This window comes from Crocodylus siamensis, chromosome 3 (assembly GCF_052110815.1).
Source record: "Crocodylus siamensis isolate JL-2025a chromosome 3, ASM5211081v1, whole genome shotgun sequence".
In the NCBI taxonomy this organism is placed as follows: domain Eukaryota; kingdom Metazoa; phylum Chordata; order Crocodylia; family Crocodylidae; genus Crocodylus; species Crocodylus siamensis.
Genome location: NC_143397.1, coordinates 182,917,807 through 182,930,603, shown reverse-complemented (window position 1 = coordinate 182,930,603; position 12,797 = coordinate 182,917,807). Strand labels below are relative to the sequence as shown.

The 12,797-nt window shown below is 40.3% G+C and overlaps 1 protein-coding gene across 5 annotated transcripts in view; it reads right to left on the bottom strand.

Moving 5' to 3' along the window:
- DTNA (dystrobrevin alpha) overlaps window positions 1-12,797 on the bottom strand; it is a 360,592-nt gene that overhangs the window by 324,881 nt on the left and 22,914 nt on the right. The window lies entirely within an intron of this gene.

Here is a 12,797-nt window from a genome sequence, read left to right as displayed (position 1 = left end):
AATAAAAAATTCTAAGCATAAAAATTACAAGTAGTTATATTCAAAATGTCACTGTTGAAGTAATTTTATGGTATGATATGCTCCATTTGTTTCATGGTTGTGAGATAATCACACGCTTTAAGCCCATAATTCAGCTACATGGTCATGTGTTTGTAGCAATGAAGATATCATAGAAGCTGCACCATGTATACTCAGTTTTTGCTTTTACAAACAAGTATTAGACAGAAATAGGAATATGTAAAGCTTCACTACTGTAGTATCTAACCAACAGATACTCTGTACATCCATATAGTCTCAGCAGCAAAAGGGAACTGGGAAAAAAAAAAAAGGAGAAACTTTCCTTACATTATTGGAATTCCGAGGACATTTATCTAGCTCTTCGTAAAATTCTGTGAGTAGACATTGAAATGCAGACTAAGGGGACATGGTCAAATCGGGTAGGTCTAAAAAGTTAACCTACCTTGACATGGTCCCATCTGGTTCCTTGTTATGCATTTCTTTTTCAAATCAATCCATGCTGCCACCAGAAAAGCTAAAGGAAAATAAAATGGCTATCGATTTATTTTGAGATTAACAGAAAACAAAATAGTGCAGTAGAGCTGAAATAAAACAGGACTGTCATCAACCTGTATTTAAGTTTTCCTTAAAAAACTTACATTCATTAATGTTTCAAAAATAAATCTATTAGAGAACTTTTATAATCCCTTTGGTTCAACTGAAACAGATCCACAGTTAAAGCATTTCTAGCCTAGGGGGAAAAAATATATGCTCTCTCATATATAGAGAGCAAAGCAAGGCACTCCACTTCCTTTGTTCATTTAAAAATCAAGGAATCATAGTAAAAAGTATTTAGGTTTAATGTGACCAAATACCTTAGGAATTAAGTGATCAAATGATTTTTAAAGGATTATTTTCACGGTAAACAGTAAGCAACAATTTAATCAATAAAAACTGCATATATTAGATCTGACTGAAAAAATACTTTGCAATAATAACTTCCATAGGTTTCAAAAGAAAAGTTTTTCAGATTTTGCAAAAAGCCTTTCACCAAAAATATACCACAGTTTTTTGTATTCTCCTACTCCTCTTCACACACGCATGCAGGCGCACACATTTCCTTTTTTATTTTATAACTGAAAGTGGAGAAAGTTGAGAGAAAGCTAGAAACTGGAAAATGATTGTTTGGTCAAAAAAAGGCAATTGCAAAGCTCCCAAATTTCAGTAGGGCCAGAATTGGGTGCAGTATATTAACCTAGACATGATTCTGACAAAACACTTAAACAACTCTTGCAAGATTTATGGAATCTTTGTAGCTAAGTCTTTGGTATTTTTACATCTGGTACCATCCTTACAAGTTTCCAACCTGTGACTTTTTGGCCTTCAGTTTTGATTAGCTGATCAAAGCTTCTGGCTTCATAAACAACTTCTAAGTTCCTGATTTTTCAGACATTAAATGTGTAATTTTACTCTACTCACATGAATGACCCAATAGTGTTCAAGGACCTACTCATGTATGTAAATAAATGTAAATACTTAAGTGCCAAGCAGGACAAGAGCCTGTGGGGTTGTCATCAGCCTTTCAGATATTAACAAGTCATTGATAAATTGCAGTTTCCTTTATACCTGACAAAGGTGCCTAGGGTAGATATACATCATTGTCATTTTTACGTTATAACTTTTTAAAATGCAGAATCAGATTTAAAAGGCAATCAATAGCAATCCAGTCGCAGGCGCCTCTAATGAAGTGCAAGAGAACAGCAGCAACAACAAAGTCAATATTGGATTTCACCTCCTTCACTGGCCCTTTTTGTACAAATGACTGCTGTAATAATACGATTGTAATAATACGATAAGGGTGTTTTACTACACACCTATGTCCTGATCCTGCCCAAAAATATGCATGTGCTTAATTTCACACACTACAAGTAGTGCCACTGAGTTCAATGGGGAGAACCCCTACATTAAATCCAAACATAGGTCTTTCTAGGATTGGGACAAGTGATCCTCTTTGTCTGGCTCAAATATATCTTAGTACCATAAATAGACCCTAAATACATTAAGTGTATTCAAAGGAGAACTGATACTTTGAAATGTTCGAAAATGGTTAGCCTTTTTAAATGGCTTTTAAAAAAGTTTGTTTGGAAAAAAAATAAAGGCATCCTTACCATGGCAGACAGTCTATTTATATTTAATTGTTAATGCTACAAGGATTTTTCTACTCATGTGCTGGTGAATAGAACGGGCTTTTCCAGTTAGGAATAGTAGGCAGGACCAACAACATCATCCCCAAAACTGCTCTGGCCCCTTCCCTTCTTCACTGAAGGCCCTTATGAACCTTACAGATGCTGCCATTTTGCTGGTGTATTATAGTGATGTGAGCTCATCCCAGAGGAGCCCATGAGAGTAATGTCATCATGGGAGAGTGTGAGATGCTGCCAAAGTGAAACATCCCGGGGAAGAGACACAGAGAATGATTTTTTCTTTCCTCTAATCTAGTTTGGCTCTTGTTACCTTAGTTGTTACATACAATAACAGTCAATACAAATTTTAGAGACAGAAAAGGGATTTTTCAAGTTGTTGGTTTCTCTAATGTTCATGAAAGATGACAGATTGGTAGCACTGATAAGGGTCAGGCTTAGCGCAGGCTTTTCTACAGAACTCTGCCCATGCAGAGCAGTTCTTCCCACAGTACTCTACTATCCAACTTGCAAATCCATCCTCAGCTGATACTGGAAGTCATTCTACATCAGAGTTTTTACTTGACACTGAGAAATGTCCTTGAGAAAAATATTTTTCTTCTTGCTGTGTGAGCTAAACATGGAGATAGAACTGAAAACAAGTGCATCAACCCACCAAGCCCTCCTCCAGCTTTCCTTACTTTGAATAAGTTTACAAAAACATCTCTGCATTTCAAACCATCCTAAATACATAATAATCAAAGTTCAACACTTTCAGCAGAAAGAGCCATGCTTTTCATCTGCCTTTTGCAATATAATTACTACTTTTTGGATTTAGATATACAATGAGTGTCCAATAATCCGTGAAAAAAAAAAAAAAATCAGTGTGATCCCTGTTTTCAGATAAGAAAGTTGGAAGAAAGGAAAGGAATAAATTTGTGCCATAATTTCTTCAACACAAGTGTGAAAAAATAAACACATACAAATGTAAATTGACAACATCTCCCCCGCTCACGTGAAAATGTATTATTCTTACTGGAAAACTAGATTGATGCATTTACCTTTCATCTCAGAGAAGCTAGATTCAGCACTGGTTTATGTAATAAATTAAATAAGTTTGAAGATGTAACCTTAATCTTGATTCCCTTTTTTTCCATAGCAAAAGTACGGTGCGATTAGCAATTTTTCTACTTAAAAAGAGGAAACCCTAACAAATTAATTAAAACACTTTTGCTGAATAGCAGGATGCAGGTGGTGAAGAACTAGTATTATAAGGGCAGGTTTGGTGCTTGCACTAAGCCAGTTTTATGTGGCTTTATTTTCAAAACATGAATAGTGTTGTTAGTACCCAGGAGTTAAAAAAGAGCCAGGACATCCAAAAATAACAAGACTGGCTTAAACCCCATGGGGTTTTAAAATAATAAAATATGACTTTGAGTCACTAGCATAATTTTCAAGTCCTGTTTTGTAACCAGGAAAGTTTCATAGTTTCTAGGGTCGGAAAGGACCCAAGTAGATCATCTAGTCTGACCCCCTGCCATGGCAGGAAAGATTACTGGGGTCAAACAACCCCAGCAAGGAGTTCATCTAACCTCCTCTTAAAGACCCCCAGGGTAGGAGCCAGCACCACTTCTCTTGGAAGTTGGTTCCAGATCCTAGCCGACATGACCGTGAAGTAGCGCCTCCTGATATCTAGCCTAAATCTACCCTCTGCCACCTTGTGACCGTTATTCCTGGTCACTCCTGACAGTGCTCGGGGGAACAGGGACTTCCCCAATGCCTGCTGGTCCCCCTTGACAAGTTTGTAACAGGCCCCTAGACCCCCCTCAGCCTTCTCTTCTGGAGGCTGAACAGGTTCAGGTCCCGTAGCCTCTCCTCGTAGGGCCTGCCCTGCTGCCCCCTGATCATGCGAGTGGCCCTCCTCTGGACCCTCTCCATACTGTCCACATCCCTCTTGAAGTGCGGCACCCAGAACTGGACACAGTACTCCAGCTGCGGCCTGACCAGTGCCCCATAGAGGGGGAGGATCACCTCCTTGGACCTGCTTAAGATGCATCTGTGGATGCATGACAAGGTGCAGTTGGCCTTCCTGACTGCATCCCCACACTGCCGGCCCATGTTCATCTTGGAGTCAATGACGACTTCAAGATCCTTTTCCGCCTCTGCACTGATGAGAAGGGAGTTCCCCAGCCTGTAGGAATGGTGCCGGTTTTTCCTCCCCAGGCGCATCACTTTGCACTTGTCAGTGTTCAATCCCACCCTATTCTCATCCGCCCACCCTTGTAACCTGTCTAGGTCTGATTGTAGCTTATTGCTCCCTTCTAGCATGCCCACATCCCCCCACATCTTAGTGTCATCAGCAAATTTGAACAGGGTGCTTTTTACCCCCTCATCCAAGTCACTGATGAAGATGTTGAACAGTGCGGGCCCGAGGACCGAGCCCTGCGGAACCCCACTGCCCACGTCTTTCCAGGTTGAAAATGACCCATCCACCACCACTCTCTGGGTGCAGCCCTCTAGCCAGTTGGCGACCCATTTGACAGTGTAGGTGTCAACACCACAGTTCCCCAGTTTCTTAATGAGAACAGAGTGAGAGACAGTGTCGAAGGCCTTCTGAAAGTCCAGGAAGACTATGTCCACTGCTACCCCTTAATCTAATGATTTGGTAGTCTGATCATAGAAGGCCACCAGGGTGGTCTGACAGGACCTGCCACTGATGAACCCATGTTGGTTGCCCCTAAGCATGAAATCCCCTGCTGGCCCCTCATGGATGTGTCCCAGCATAATTTTCTCGAACAGCTTGCCTAGGATCTAAGTAAGACTAACTGACCTATAGTTTCCTGGGTCCTCCTTCTTACCCTTTTTGAAGATAGAAAGTTGCGTTTTAAAAAAATGCAATCTGAATGTCTTACATAAATCACCTGACTCCAGCAGCACAAAGTGTAAGAACAGCATTAAATATTTTACAAATAAGGCTCCTGGTATATGTTAATGTAAAAGCACTATGGGATCTGACCTCATGTCCCAAGAACTGCGTATCCTGTTATCCCACATATCTTTATATGGAATATCATGACAATAACACATTTTTATTGTTTGTTGGCCATTTTATGGTGCCTTAAATTAAGTGCACATGTACCTCCCTTATACCTCCCATGTTCCTCCCTTATACCTCCCATGTACCTTCCTTTCCTATTATGCCATGTAAAAATGTAAAATGTTAGAAGGGGCCTTAGTAATATTGTAAACAGAATGGCTCCTGAGTTCCAATTCTGTAGGGGAGTAGTCCTGACTCCACTGACAGCAATAGGAAGATAAAGATTGAGAAGGACTAAGATGGTCAGAATTCATGTATCTGATGTATTTATGGGACTAAAAGATCTCTTCACACCATCTGGTTGGATGTTCTAAAGAACCTTGGTATAAAAACTGGTTCTCAGTTCCAAGAAACCCTCTAAATCAGTCACTCCAACTTGAAATGGCCAAGAATGCTGTGATTTGTCCCTGAAAAGGAGTAAAGGCCTAATCCAAAGGTGGGTGAAGGGGTCAGACATATCAGTTGTCCAATATGAGAAATATTAAGTGAAATACATACATGAGGTTTTGAACCCCAGAGGAAAAGGCTTCATTGAACTAGACAGAGACCTTCTTCAAGGCACTATGAACAGTATGTATTTATACATTTGTCTTTGCCAACAGAAGGAAACAAAGAGCTCTTAAATTCAGTCTCCATGATCCTTACTGGAAACGTCTACACATGCATTCATGCACCATAGGTACTGTGCATTAAGTTTAGTACCTGAAATAACAGTAGTGCCAGCACATGCCTTTTCAGTGGTGATACTGAGCAGTAGACTAATTATGTGCTAATGTGCAGTAGAATTAGTCTACTGCACATTTAAGCATCTCATCCACTGAGGTCCCCAAAGGAGCACAGGAACTAGGATCAAAGCTGGTCTGGAAATTAAAGAGGTGCAAGAGATATGAAATAAAGTTTAAAAAAAACCCTAACACACATATAAATAAATAAGCATTTAAAAACTACCTAAGCTGCTAAGAGCTACTAAGCTCCAAAAGAATAAGCAACAGATTTTAATTAAAACTCAAAACATATTTTCGAGGAACAGACAGTATATTCCTAAGAATATATCTAGCTGCTAAAAAGAAGGATCTGAGGGGGTAGGGGCGACATGGTCCTTCCATAATCTCAGCTGTGAACATCTGGCATTACAAGAGGGTAACTTCACATCCCCAGGAGGCAGCACTTTCCAGACAGTATTTTTGGATATACAAGTGGGTCTATGCAGAGGAAATTCTGCAAAATGAACTATTCAGATATATGATCAGCTTGTACAAGAGGTAGAATGGGAGCAGCCGAATGATAGATTCTTGCTCTTGGTTCATCCCAGATTAGCTCAGGGAATAAATTTAGAGCAGTATTCATGACAAGATTTGTGAATGTGAAGTGTTAGGGCTCTCATAGTGACAATACATTTTCTAAATGAGGACCAGCATTTGCTCTGAGGAAAAAAGGTAACAAAAGTAAGTAGCAATAAAAGGAGAAATATGTAAAGGAGGCAAAAGTTATGGATCCCAAAAATAAAACAGAAAAAAATCATGACAAGTCCTGCCCATAACAGAAGAAAGAATACACACTCGTGCAGCTGGAACCCCATCAGCACCACAAAAGGTGTTCGAGTAAATTTTGCAAATCACCCTCAGCAGCTAGTAAAATACCACTCCTAAAAAATTATCTTTATGCTTTAAAAATCAAATAAAAATTATTAGCACTAAAATGAATGCTCAAACCTCAAGCCAAAATGAAATTTATGGTTCCCACTTCATAAGCTTGCTAAGCAACAAACAGTCCCCTTTTATTCTGAGGGTTTTTTTAATTCCCTGTTCTTAGTTTTGTATATGCCCTTCTCTGGATGTTGACTTTTACCATCCTGCTTTTCACTCATATTTCCTTCTGTCTAAGAAGAAAAGTTGTTTATTTCCAACTTAAGAGAAGTTGAAAAATAACTTATCCAGTTCAAAACCATACATTTAATAGTCGAACTTTGGTTTACAAGTTGCCCATGCAAAGGTCAAAGTTATTCAACTCCCTTTATCAAAGCAAAGCTATCACATCAAAGCATAATATGAATAATACATGTGAGCATTTGTGACCTCAATTAAAACTTCCATGAAGTATCCAATGGCTCAGGAGGACACCCCCAATTTCAAATCAAGACAAATTAAAACAGTTGAACTAGAGAATCTCAAAATGTTGCATTTTGATCAAAATGTCTAAAATTAAATTATTTGACATTACCAAATAGAAGTTTCCAAATGAAATTGTTTTGGTTCTAGGCATTCTTCTTTGTTCTTTTCTTTTTGATAAAATGCTGAAAATTTCTATGATAATTTAATTTCATAATAACATGAGATTCCTCTTGCACCAACCATAAAACCATATCCACATACAATTGGTCAAATTTTATACTGGCTTACACTGTGAAACCTGATTGTAGACTATAATGAGAGAAGAACTGAATTTAGCTCTGTATGTTCATATAATAACATACACTTACTGTGAATTATCTAAAGCATTAATAATACAGCTAAACACTATAACCCTATCTACATTTTTCAAGTATAAGACATGGCAAGTATGTTTTAGTCCCTTACAATGTAATTTTGCATCTTTTAAATCCACTGATCTGTGTGTCTGTGTAAATTTACCTTCCTCCCTTTTCATAACAGCTGTTTCTTTCTTTGCTTTGAAAATGGGCTGTGCAATTTTTAGAAAATAAGCACTGCACATGAATCACCAAATGGTAGTAGTTAAACTCCTGTCTGTGAAGATATTCCTACAAAGGAGGGTACTAAGGAATTGCTTTAGGTGTTGGTTGGTTGACCTTCAGTGCAAGAGGTACATGTTCATGAGTGCTTCTGCGGCATTTACAGGAGGTTATTAGCAGTGACTTAATGATTTCTTTGTGTGGACAAGGGCATAGTGCAGATATTGTAAATCCTCACTGGTTCATATGCGTTTGGCTAATGCACACTCAAACAGAGCAATCAAAACCAAAGGACTTGAAAGAAAAGAGCACTGGTTAGCTAACAGTGTAAATAACTATGCTTCCTCTATTTATCTTTTGTCATTTTCCAGGTTCCTTTTCAGCCTACATCTTTCCTCTTATTCATAGTTACACAGTGTGTCCCCATACAGAAAGAGGACCAGATTCAGCTGACTCCAGCAGTAGTGTAACTAGAGGTGGGGAGAGCAGGGCATCAGCCCTGGCTGCTGACTCTGAGGGAGTGCCAGAATCCCTTCTCCAGAAGCCTTTACCACAGCAGGGGCAGCCTTGTATGGCCAGCTATAGGAGCTGGGCAACAGCCCCACAGCCAGCAGAGCATCTGGGCTAGGGACAGAAGTTACACATAAACAGGTTTAAGTGATCAGAAACTGATTTAAACCTGTAACAGAACGTAAGTTCAGTGCACATAAACCAGTTTCAAAATGGCCAAAACTAGTTTACGATAAACCTGGTTGAATGATTGACCCAAATCAGACTTAACTGATTTGGGTCAAACCAGTTTATGCGACTTATCTCAGACCCCTTCCTGGTTTAAATTAAATTAGAGTCCCCCTGAGTCCCAGCATGCTTTTCAGCCCTGGGCTGGGATGAGGTATGCTGTTTGCTCCAGAGAGCAAGGCTGGCCCCTGCCCCTCTCCTCCCTAGCCAGAGTGCTATCACTGTTCCAGGTGGCTGAGAAGTGGGTAAGGCCCTACAGATACAGCAGCATCTGCCTGGCTTCCCCCTCTGTACCAGCTGCTCAGTGCTCATGCAGAGATCCCCACCCCCAACCCCCTCCTACAGTATAGACCCCAGCTGGCAAGTGAGCATGGTCTCATCACACCCTGCTAGCTAATGCTGAGAGGAGTCTGTGTGTGCATATCTCCAATTTCACTGGAAGAAAGGCAGCCAGAACAGTGTCCGCTTAGGGTTTTTTGGAGCTAATCAACAGGTCAGCTGGTAATGTCCCTTTGTTCCTTCCTTAGAAAAAGCTGTTTAAGGAATGCTTGAACTAATGAGAGAGGCTTTTGTTTTCTTGATGGGCTGATACACTTTGTGTTATCATCTCCCTGCTGGCTTGCTTGCAGTTTGCTGCAGACAGTGTGAAGAAGCAGGGTGAAGGAGATTGAAAAGCTCAGTATCATAAATACATGCATGCATTTCACACAAGCAGTCCTCCCTCCATTCCCCTTTGCCTCAGAGTGCTCGCTGGGGGGAGTGAAGCCTGGTGGGAGCTGCTTCCCCCTCACCACCACCCTCAAGGCACATCCCAGCTGGGGACTGTGCAAACAGAGTTGGGGGTTAAACCCCTCCCTAATCAGTGCATACTACTGAGGCCTGGCCATGCTCCCTCGTCCTCAGCTCAGCACTCTAAAAGGGAAGGGAGGGCTTGCTTTAGCAGCCCCAGCTTCTAGCCTGAGCCACTGTGGGCATGTGCCAGCATTTCCTGAGTGAGCAGGGAATGTCTATCCAGTTGCAAACCAGTTCAAGCTTTACAGGTTAGACTAACCTGCAAAGATTGAATCAATTTAGGCTCGAGCTTTTTGAATGTCTGTCCCTAGCCCTGGAGGGCTAGGGGGCAAATGTAATAAACTCCTAGAGGGTTGCTGCATCAAGTAGCATATCTGGAGAGTGGTGGAGTGAAGGGGACCCCAGGGAGCCCAAACCACAGGGCTGCTGTTACCAGACTCTCTCTTTCTACAGCTGCTGCCTGGTCGCTCTGCACAGGGAAGGTAATACTGCTACTCTTGCCAGTTATAGCCACAGCAGCTGCTTTCTCTAGGCAGAGAGCTCAGACAGGTAAAAGTGCCTTGCCACAGACACTGAATGAGCACACTATGCCTCTCAGCTCCAGTATAAAGAAATGGGAATTAAACTTCCAAGGCCCAGGTCAGCCTATTACCAAGTGTGCATCACCTAAAAGGATGACACCAGTGAAACTACCACCCTTGCACCCCACCTGTGGTTATTTCTGAAGAGGAGGCCAGCTTCAAGTTACCATCTAACATTGTCTTTAAAATAAAAAAAAAGTTTTTCAGGTTTTGGGGTTTTCTTAAGCCAATTTCCTAAGTCTCCTTTCAGATATGTACACAGCCAACACTAATGTATCTTTACCTCTACCACTGGCCAATAGAATATAAACATTCTTTGACAAACCAAGTATCTCTTTCTCATGCAGCAAGCCAGTTTGTGACTGCCAAGGGGCTGGAGCTGTGTTCTGATACTACCCACTTCAAGTCACTGCCAGCATATTTACAATGCAGTCAAAGGATTGTATTAGGGAGTGTTGCAGGGAAGCAGGATACTCCTTCACATGCTTCAGTGCAGTGCTGGACACACACAAAATAAATCAATCAGAGACAGAGAGTTCATTAGCCCAGCACCATGCAAAATATACCTACATATATCAGGTATATAATATATCAGGTCTGGGAGGTAGCGTACATAAAGTGGCATGCCTACAGAACTCCCTAGCAGACTCCTCTGACAGTGTAGATCTGACCTTAGAGTTTTGCCATTAATAACTTAAGTGGGGATGAGGTGAGACCCAAGTCAAATCATTCCATAAACTGACTTCAATGGACATACGAAAATATGTACCCACTTCATATCTGTCCCTTACAACGCACATTAACCAGCTTTTAGGTGTATGGACTCGTTGTTTAGCTTTATGTTTTGTATTGTGCATTACAGTCTTCTGGATTGTGGTAGCTTTCTGCTACATCTGTTGTTAACTGTTCCGTTTGCTTTTCTTTAAATAGGCATTAGAAAAAGAACAGGGGAAACAATGGTAACTAGTGACCATTTACAAATGTCTGTCACCTTCTGAACAGCAATGGCTGTAGGTGGCTCTCCGTACATCTTCTAACTGGAAAGACAGAGGTTGAAAAAATAGTTATAGAAGAAGATGATCAGACAGCATGTAGAGAAGCTTGGTATAAAAAAGTCTAGTTAAATATGTTAAAACTAATACGACTGATGATTCATTATGCACTGTGGTAAGTGGGTGGCTTTCTTATCCTGTTCTAAAACACACTCCGTACACTGTGTCACATCAAACACTCAGCCGTCCATGGGGGAATGGGTTTATTAAAAAAAGAAATCAACAATGTCAAATAAAATTCAACTGCAGCCCTTTTCCAGGTTTAGCTGCTCATAGGATCTTTAGCTCAAAACTGCTTAACCCAGGTCCAATATCTTTTCTCACTCTTCCCCGCTTTCCAGCATTTTAGCATGGCAATGATCCATTTTCTCCCACTGTCACAGCAGAACTCACTGAACTCTGGCTCTATCTGGATCATTACTTGTTAAGAGAGTTCAGTGTTTAAAGCAAACACTTCAGTCCTTCTACAATAGGATTGTACCATCTTGATTTAATGCACCAGTGACATTTGTATATAATGAACACACAGTAATCCTAATATATCCATGCAAATAAAGACATGCATGTAAAAGTGTGCACAAAACTAAATACAGCTGTATTTATTTCAATGTCTGATTACACATACATGTGAAAACAAACATAAAAAGCACATAATGTAACCAATTCTGGATTCAGTACTGATAAAACTGATAAACAATCTGCTCAAGTTGCAGTAATGATGCATCTGTGTCCTACTGTGTGTGTTAAAGTGGCATCATCTAACATGATCAAGGAGGCACCCACATGTTCAGTGTCTGACTATCTGCCTGAACAACAGTTCCAAAGGTTCCAATTTGAAGTACACTAGTGCATGAAATTAAGGCTTCTGGTCAGTTGCAGATAACCAGGACCGTCTACTAGTTCTACCTGCAGTTTTCTGCTTTGTCATACAGTTTAGGATTGATTCCTTGCAAAAACATATGTAGGTACATGTAAGGGAAAATAAGGTTTCAAGGACAAATCTCCCCAACAACTCAGTATCACCAACAAAACGATTTGATGCAGAAAACCTGCAACCAGAGACAGGCATACTAACTAGGATTTTCAAAATTTCTGCTAGGTTTTGAAGATACAACAACAAGCACTGAAAGAAAAGACGTATTAAAAGATTTTGCTGGTCTTTTCTTTCTATCCCAGGAAAAACTTCTGCTGTTCTTAATTATGTACTTAACTGCAATAACTGTGCAGACTAAAGTGATGGGCATATTAGAAATTCATAGGGCCAAGTCACCAAGCTAGCTCCTATACAAAACAGACTACTCTGTTCTAAAATGTCAGCTAACATCTGTGTCTTGGCTGAATGCAAAACATTTTTCTTAAACAAGGGAAGGACTATATTTGATCTTGTTCTCAATACTGCCTGACAAAGACCCCCAGATAAAAGAGCCGTCTTCATTTAAAGCTATCATAAATGCTCTATATACATAATGCACAGCCCATTAAAAACCAAGCTAAAAAATGTCATAAGCTGAGAGGCATCTTCAGATTTTGTGCAACTTTGCTTTAGTCTCAGAATAAAAACAGTGATCCAGCCCCCTTTCCTCACCTAAGGATTAATAAAATCAAACAACAATAACAAAAATAAAAAACTGTAAGCCCCCAGCAGACAGCAAGAGCCAAAAAATCCAAACT